The sequence below is a fragment of the Pongo abelii genome, chromosome 9 (assembly GCF_028885655.2).
Source record: "Pongo abelii isolate AG06213 chromosome 9, NHGRI_mPonAbe1-v2.0_pri, whole genome shotgun sequence".
Classification (NCBI taxonomy): domain Eukaryota; kingdom Metazoa; phylum Chordata; class Mammalia; order Primates; family Hominidae; genus Pongo; species Pongo abelii.
In genome coordinates, this window is record NC_071994.2 from 121,374,523 (window position 1) to 121,383,362 (window position 8,840).

The window sequence follows — 8,840 nt, forward strand, 5'->3', positions numbered from 1 at the left end:
GCTGCGCCTCTGCTCTGGAAGCGCTCCAGCCGCAGGAGGGGCGGTGGCCGCCGCGGAGGCCAGGGAGCCCCCGCCCGCTGCGCACCCTGCCTGCTGCGCCCCGCCTCGCGGTCCCGGAGCCCCGGGACCACGCCGTGCCCCCAACTCCCTCTCCAGTGGGGCTGGGCTGCTGCGGCTGGCACCGCAGGGCCGGCCTGCAGCCACCCGCATCATCCCATGCGCTGAGCTGCCAATTAGGAGCATAGTTCGGGGGGAGTAGAGGTGGAGCTTTTCGGTTGTTGGAAGGCTGTTTTGCTTTGCTTGGGGGAACACGGGAAGGTTAGCGGCTCCCTCTCCCAGGACCTCCAAGGGACCGCTCTAAAGTCCGCAGCGGACGCTGCCGCAACGTGTGGGCGTGTGCGGGCTTGCCCACTGCAGCCTGCGCCTCCTCGGTGGCCGTGCGACTTAGCGCGCGTGCAGCCTCGGGACCCGCTCCCGCCACCTTCTGCCCCATCGCTCAGCAACTCCAGCGGTTGTTTTAGGAAGCCCGGAACAGAGCTTTCCAATTGCAAACCGCCCCGGGCCTCCCTTCCCCCACCCCCACGCCACCCCGCCCCACATTTCTCCATGGACCCCTTGGAAATCACCATGCTCCAGGTTACGGAGCAGGTTGGTCCGCGCCTGGTCTGTGTCCTGCGCCCCATTTCACCCTCCCGCTGCACCCCTGCTTCTCATTTTTCCTACCTAGGCCATCCCCCTCGGACTCTGCCTTTTTGCCCTCCTCCAACTCTCCTGTTTTCTTCGGAACGGCAGACTCCCTTGGCCTCCCTTTTGGGGTACGGGTGGAGGAGTCCAGGGTGACAACCAGGTCAGAGGGCTGAGGCGAGGCAGTGAACGAGTAAGCCTTTTCCCAGACAGGCCCAAGTGAAAGAGTTTCACCTGAGCGGTGCTACTTGGGGTGGTGGTTCTGTAAATGAGTCGATCTCTTCCTCAGCACCTTTCCAACCATCCAAGACCCTCCCTGCATCACAGGCCCTCTTTACTGTCTAGGACTGGTCCGAACTGGGAAGCCCGCTCCCACTTCACGGTCTGACTTCTGCTGCAGGCACACCAACGCACCGCCTTCTTAATGAGAGGTCTCTGGGTGGACTTCGGAGTGATCACGGACCCCTTGAGGTTGCAGGCAAAGTGCTGAATGTCTGGTTTTTTTTTTTTTTTCGGGAGAGAGGGTCGCTGCCTTCCCTATAGTGGCACAGAGTCTCTGGCAGCGCCACCATTTATGACTGTATGGCTTTGAGCAAGTTACACAGTCTTCTGGGGGAGCCTCTGCTCCTCATCTATAAAATGGTGACTGCAATGATATTTGCCTCCTAGGCTTATTAAGAGCAATGTTACCCCTGGACCTGGGCAACAGGAGCCTCAGCCCTGGATTTCTGGTTTTAAAGGCCCTCATTCTGGCCCTCCTCTGGCCATGCCCCTCCTCACTGGAGAATGAGTCCATGGGACCAAGGGGGCAGGGCAGGCGGGGGCATGCACCTCCTCCCCTTCTAGACTGTACTCCAGGTATCAGGAACTCTGGAATCCCCCTATTCCCCAGATCTGTCCTTTCAAGAGCTGACCATATCAGGTGTACACTCAAGGGCTACAGCAGTGGGCTCTTGCCTGTTTGCAGGTGATGGGGAATGCATGAAACTTGACATACACCCCAGGCATGCACAACAGCCCCTCTCACTACAGGGCTAGAGAAGAGCGTGTACCAGAGAATGGCCTGAAAATTTCATTTTGGACATGTTTTTCCAGGTTATCATGAAGGAAAAGTAATTAAAGGCAGAGGATAAAACATCAATCTTACACTTTGTTATCCTGATTAATATTTAGACATATGTATAATTTCCATTTTTACCTTTGCTCCAGGCCTTGCAACATCAGAGTTGGACCTAGCTGTAAAGAGGGAATGAGATATTATTGCATGCAAAAGTGCTTAGCAGACAGCTAGGCACAGGATAAACACTCAGTACGTTTGAACTTAAAGAGGTCTGTGGGCCCTGAGGCTAAGCCTCTCCGTCTGTCTCCAGGTTCGAAGGCTTACGCTGTCCTTCCCGCAGGAGGTCTTTGCACTAGATCAGCAAGGCCAGGCATACAAACTGACCACTTTATTTTTACAGCAGGGTTCATGTTTCTCAGAGCCCTAGACTGAGGTGAGAGAGGAGGTGAGCCAAAGGGAAGGAAAGTGACCCCTGCCCAGAGCAGGGGGAGGAGAGGGACAGAGCTGCAGGGATATCTTTAGATCCTGGTGACAGGAAAAGGTGGCCAGTGTCCTCAGTGTCCTCTCCTCACCTTCCCTGCTACCTCACTGTTACCTCACCAATTCGTAGAGTTTGAAGGGTCCATAGGAAACCCTCATGCCTTAGGGATGAAGAAAGAGGCTCAGAGAGGTAGAATGTGTAACCCGAGGTCACCTACAAAGTTACTGTTAAAGTCCCCCATTACTTGATTTCCCCAATCCACACCCCCGGCTTTCCTCTAAAGAACTCCAGGAGGGCTCCGCAGCTGGGCAGAAAGAGTGCTTGGGAAATGCATTAGCTTAAGGGCTAGAGGATTTTACATTTATAGAGCACTTTCCTCAAAAATTCTCAAAACCCTAGCCCATCGATCTAACTCAGAGGCTGCTACTGAGGATGCCAGGGGAGAGGGTGTCAAAAGGTCAGAGCTCCTTCTCTCTTACCTTTTCAAAACTATCTTTTCCGGGGGCCCTCCCTGATTTAGCACCTCTTCACCCAGCTCAAGAGTCCCCAGTCACACTGGATAGGGACAGGAAGAAACACACCACACCTTGGCTCCTGTCCCTTCTGCCCTTGCGGGAGGGCAGGGGTGGTATCTGGGGACACAGTCCCCAGCCAGGGTCAGACAAGCCCGATTCCTGGTGATGGGGTAATGCACACGCAGCTCTTGGGTGGCCTAGCTCAGAAATACATTGAAGAGCCAGTTTTCAAAGATGCAGAGGCGGATTGCGCCCTGTGCCACAGAGTTGTCAGAGAACTGCCCGCTCTCAGGCTGCAGGAGACAAGGCCTAGATTTAAGGGGAAGGAGATTGTTTCCTTGGGGATTCATGTAGGGTTCTTTGAAGCAGTCAGCCCAACAAAAATCCCCAGGGACCAAGCAACTGACTCAGTTGGTCTCCTCCTCCCCTGCCCTCCTAGGGAGCTGGATCTGAGCTAGGAAGGAGGGTGGGTGCCTGCTTTCCAGGAGGGGCCAGACTAGAGAGGAATCAGCATGCCCCAGGGGAAGTCGGGTGGGCAGGAATGGGCTGAGCTCCAGCTGCCAGCCTCCAGAGCCACTCTTACACTGGAAGGCATTCACCCCCTGGAGCAGGATCACCTTGTACAGATGATCAGGGTGGGTACATGGAGTGCGTCCTCCCCTGTCAGTTCTCAGAAAGCTATCGAGACCCTGTGCAGAGGAGGAAGGGCAGCAGAGAGCTCCAAGGAGGTCTCCAGAGCTATTTTGAGAGGAGTTCCTCCTAAGTAACAAGAGCCTGGCAGGGAGCCTCCTCCCACTCTGGCTCCCCTGTTGCCCTTCCCCGCCCGCCTCCCTCTCCCTCCTCTTCCCCCATAAACCCTCGCGCTCCTGCCGGGCCACTGCAGGTAACAGAAGGAGCTCAGCGCAGCGCTGACTCGACTCTTGGAGCTGGAGGACAACGGGCTCTGCAGGGATCCCGCCTCCCCCAACACACACCCACCTTACAGCTCCTCTCCAGAGCAACACCAAGAGGTGCATCTCGCCTTCCCTGAGCTACCCCCTGGTGGTAACCAGAGCCCCGGTCTCAGGATGGGGAAACGGCAGGCATGAGATTCTCTACTTTCACTAACTTAAAGTTAAATGTCCACAAACCCTTCTGCCACTTGGGTAGGGATTGAGTGGACGCTACCTGGACAAACTTTTGGGAGCTTCCTTCTGCTGCACCGAGGTCTTCTCTCTACCCCTCCCTACTCACCACTCCCTTCCTCCAGCTCAGAGCACTGGCTTGCCCCTAGCCAGAGTCTCAGCATCCACTGAAGTTTGGCAGGTGCCGAGGGGGTTAACAGGACAGCATGTACCAAACCAACCCGCAGGCACGTGGCTTAGCAGTCCAGCAAGGAACACCGCACAGAGTCCACCTCACATCAGCGAGTTGGAGTAAAGATAAACTCTTTCTGAACCCTTCTCCCAAGGAGAGTCGATCGCTTCTTCTCACTCCTCTCTGCTTTCTAGGGGCTCTGGGCAGAGGCAGGTAGGCAGCCACCTCCTCAATCCCTCCCTTCCTCTGTTTCTGTTTTCTGCCAGGTTCTGTCCAAACATCCTTTCAGGCTAAGATGGGTAGGGAGCCCCAGACAGATGAGCTCATTGGAAGGAGGAGGGCAGAGGGAGGAGGGAGCTGAAATATCCTGACCAGAGGGATGCTCACCGGCCAGTCCCGAGCTGGAGAGGGTGTGTGCCCACTTCCGGGAGCAGGTATGTGCTGCCCTTGCAGTAGCTCCGAGATGGGGTGAGTCCTGGACATCTCTTTACTATAGGCCACATTGGGGTGGGGTTTGAAGCCCCCAGGCAGTGTGTCAATGACCCTACCCAGCACCCTAGAGCTATATTTCTCTCTCTGCTTCATGGGTCACCATGGCCCCCTGCCTGCCCATCAAGGGAGGATGGTGGCTCAGGAGGGCTGGGAACTGGAGGCTTTGGGAATGTTTGTCATTCATTGCAGCCTGCTGCTCACAGGACTGCCTTGTCAGCTGAATAGTCAGATGCCCTTCTGGCCTGGCTCTGAAATGGGCACCTGAGACAGACTGGCCAAGCCAGAAGCACAGCATAGCGCGGGGTACCCGGCACGACTCCCCAGATGCTCTGGTTTCATGCATTAGGAGCACTTTAGTGTGGGAGCAGTGGGTCTTGCAAAGTGAGAGGAGAGGGAGGATGTGGACCAGGAGAGGAAACGTGGCAGAGAAGGTGGGGGGCAGAGGAGACGAAGAGAGGAGGCCTGGGAGCAGGGGAGAGTCTTCCTGAGTCGAGGGCAACTTAAAGTTGGAATGTGGCTCAGGCTGAAGGGGACGGGTGGGGACAGGGAGACAATTGTCTAGTGGGTGAAGCAGAGGATACACAGGCTTTCAGCAGGAAGGGAGTGGAGCGAGAAGCCGGGAGAGGAGAAGGTGGCCAGCAGATGCTGCAGCTGTTTGCACAGAGCTGTGGGGCCAGGGGCCAGGCCATGTAGGAGTGGGCAGGAGGGGCCCACCGGGAAAGTGTGACCTCTGCTCACAGTTTTGCCCTTATGTTGTCGTCCTTGGTCATGTTAGGGTTGGCTCCAAGCCACCCTTCCCCCACCCGCAAGTGTTCGGTCTGCGAGAGCCCAGTTCACTGTCCTTTCTCCTGGTGTCACGTGATGGCTTTGGCCTCACCAGGCCCTGAGTGTGAATTTGGCTCTGCTGTTTCCTAGCTGTGCCACCTTGTTTGTACACATACTTATGATACTGCAGAACTTTGTTTCCTCATGTGTAAAAATGAGAAAATAATGCATTTGGGCGGGGCCTTGCCCTGAGGATGAAGTAAGCTGACATACGTCGAATACCTAGATCAGCACCAGGCACAGAGTAGGTACTCGGTAAATAGTGGCTCTTCTTATTGATCTAGCCAAGAGTCCCATACCTTCCTCCTTCAATGCCCTTCAAGTTCAAGATGGCCATGAAATCCACCCCTTAGCCCTTCCAGCAGGCTCAGCTCCTAGGGGACAGCCTGCACGGGTATGAGCATGCTATGGGGGGAGTTGAGGGCGATGTTGACAGATTTGGCAAAGCTGGGAGCACTCAGGGAGAGAGAGGCAGGGAGGACTTGTATCTTCCATCTACAGTCTTGACTGGAAAGACAGGAGTTTCTGACCTGGCTGGTGGGCCTAGGGAGGCAAATTAGACTTGACCTCATCTTTGGAAAGAAGCTCCCCAAGGTCACCTGGCTTCAAATTTCCCACCCTCTCCCAGAGTATTTCTCACTGTACATAGAGGTTTGCCCACACCCCCCACATCCCCACCACTGATACATCAGATACAGAAGAACCAGGTAAAGCGGTACAGGGGTATAGAGGGGGCCTGGGGAAGATCACAACTGAGTAAGAAGGCAGAGGGCCAGACACGTGTGCATGTTTGTCGGTGTATGTGTTATACTTATCTTCAGGCAAGCAAGACTTCTATCCCACTTCTATAATTTGAGTCCTAAAATGAGGACTGCAGAGGGCCATTATCAGTAAACTTAAAGGCTATCTAAAAGTATGCCCTGATATATGAACCTTCTCAACAACACCCCTAAGTTACGCTTAAATACCTTCCGGGATGGGGATTTCATTATCTCAAAAACTCGACCCTCTGCACAGCTCTGATTTACATTGGATCAATATCTGTCGCTCCCTGCCAGTCCTAACGTCTTGCCTTGGGACAGAATGGGACAAGTCTAATCCCTGTCCCTGAGGCTACAGCCTGGGCCACTCTATCGGTCAACAGCTGTGATGCACACTTCCCCTCCTGGCTGAACACACCCTCCTCTTCTGCCCATTTGCCCACAGGAAGAACTCTGAATCTGTTGGGGCAAACCGTTCCTAGTCCCTTTGCCACCTGTTTACTGGGAATGTGTCCCACTTGAGAAGCAGAGGCAACTGTGATTGGGATAGAGGTGACTTTGCCAGGGCTATAGGGGAAAGCGCCCCCCATGGGATCCCAAGTAGCCAAGCTGAGTGCCTGGCACCCACTTGCCCCTCCTTCCCCAGCACCTCCTAGACCTGAAGGTCATTATTGCCAGAGAAAAGAAAAAGTTGCCATACCAGGCCACTGACTCCCCCATCCCAACTCATCTACTCCCATCACCTCTTCCCCAGGACCTTGCTCCCTTTTCTCCTAGGCTAGGCTCCACTGACCGCCCCCCACCACGTCCATGTGCCGTGTCAGGATGCCAGGATGTGGTTCTCAGCGGGGCTTCCTTCCCCAGGCCCTCCGGAGCCCTCATCCACTGGGCTGCTGGAGCCTGTCCTAAGAGGTAGCTGGCACTCTGGACATCAGCTTGTAGCAGGCAGCCAGGAATGACTAAAACATGGTGGGTTTCGGGGTGTGATTCTGTAGGAAGAGTCGGGAGCAGCAGTGTTACCAGGACTCTCTGAGAAGAGTTCCTGCAGAGCCCTTCCCGTGCGGACCTTCTGAGCCCCCAAAGAACCAATGAAGAAGGCCAGGAGACCTAGTAGGGGCCTGCCCTCCTGTTCTGTGTCCAGTTGCCCAGCCTGCACCCCATCAGACACTACCCCAGGCTGCTGTCACCTAAAGATGATTTGATACTACCTTCCACCCTTGCAAGATGGGAGGGAGATAAGTAGCCTAAGAGGGGCCCATATGCAAACTGACATGAGGCACGTCACGCTGATGGGGGGTGGGAATGGGACTCTGGGAACTAGTGCCAAAGGACATGAGCCTACTTGCCCAGGGACATCAGCTCAGCCTAGGGAAGGCCTTTACTGAGGGAAGAGAGACTTGGGTTCTATCCCAGGCTCTGTCATTAGCCAACTGTATGACTTTGGGCAAATCGCGTTCCCTCTCTGAACCTCAGCTTTGAAAACTGGGCCCTTAAGGAAGCATGAGTGCCTCTTCTGCACCAACTCAGGCCAAGCTGAGGAGGGCAGGGGAGGGGCCTGGACTGGTGCGTGCTGCCGTGTCAAGCACTAGACCCAGCACCTGTGGACTGCAGGAAGAACAGCAGACTTGGAGCCTGATGCCAGACTCTGTCTGTGCTTGACTCATCATGTCGCCTTAAGCATGTCAGTTCTCTGTTCTGGTCTTCAGTTTCCCCTTTACAACAATGAGGAGCCTTGACAGGTATTCCTGGGGGCCCTCCCATCTCTGCTGTTGTAAAGGTCTACTCCGTCACCCCTACTCCTTTTGGCCCAGATTCCTATTCCCTAGCAACCGTCCATGGGCAGGCCGATGGCTATCCCACTGGGATATCCCACGCGTGGGGTGTCCAGTGGGAACTGGGAAGCTCTTGTACAGGTACCTCCACTTCAATTGAGGGGCACAGGAGACCAATAATTTTGAGCACCAGGGTGGGAACTATCCCTTCCCCCACCAAGGCAGCTCATTCTGCAATTGAAATTAATCTACCCCGCCCCAGGCAGGCTAGGCCAAAGAACCCAAATTTAGGGGAGATGCCTGAACCAAATCCAGCCTTCCCAGAAGCCAGGCCCAGTTTGTGACTACCAAGGCCCTCTTCCCCAGGGCCTTGCTCCCTTTTCTTTGCCCATAGGAAGAACTCTCAATCTGTTGGGGCAAACTGTTCCTTAATCCCTTTGCCACCTGGTCCCCAAAACCAAGTGTTTGGGGGAGAAGCCCAGTGAGGAAGATGCTGCTGGCCTGGCCAAATAGCGGGGGCCTGTGTCCATCCTGGAAGGAACCAACCAGAATCCCTGGTGCCTTCTGCTGCTCAGTCCATGTCCCTCGCCCAAATGTTCCCATCTGTTAAGTAGAAAGCACCACCCCCCCAACACCCCATTCTTGGAAGGACTCAGGCTCCAGGGATAGACATCCTTTTAAACCAAGGGAACTTTGGCTTTGTTGAATATCAGCCACCTTTGTTTATCACTGCCACCTCCAGTCTGACTTCTCTCCTAAGTGGCAGCTGTCATCCTTTAAGCCATTAGAACTACAAATATCAAGGTCCTCCTGGCATCTTCCTAACTACTAACCACTGGTGAGGGTCTCTGCGTCACCAGGGAGCAGACAGGAATGAGACAGAAACCAAGAGAAAAGTAGGAACCAACTATCTAAGTACGTCCTTGCCATTCAGCAAGCTGAGGTTTTTCTTGC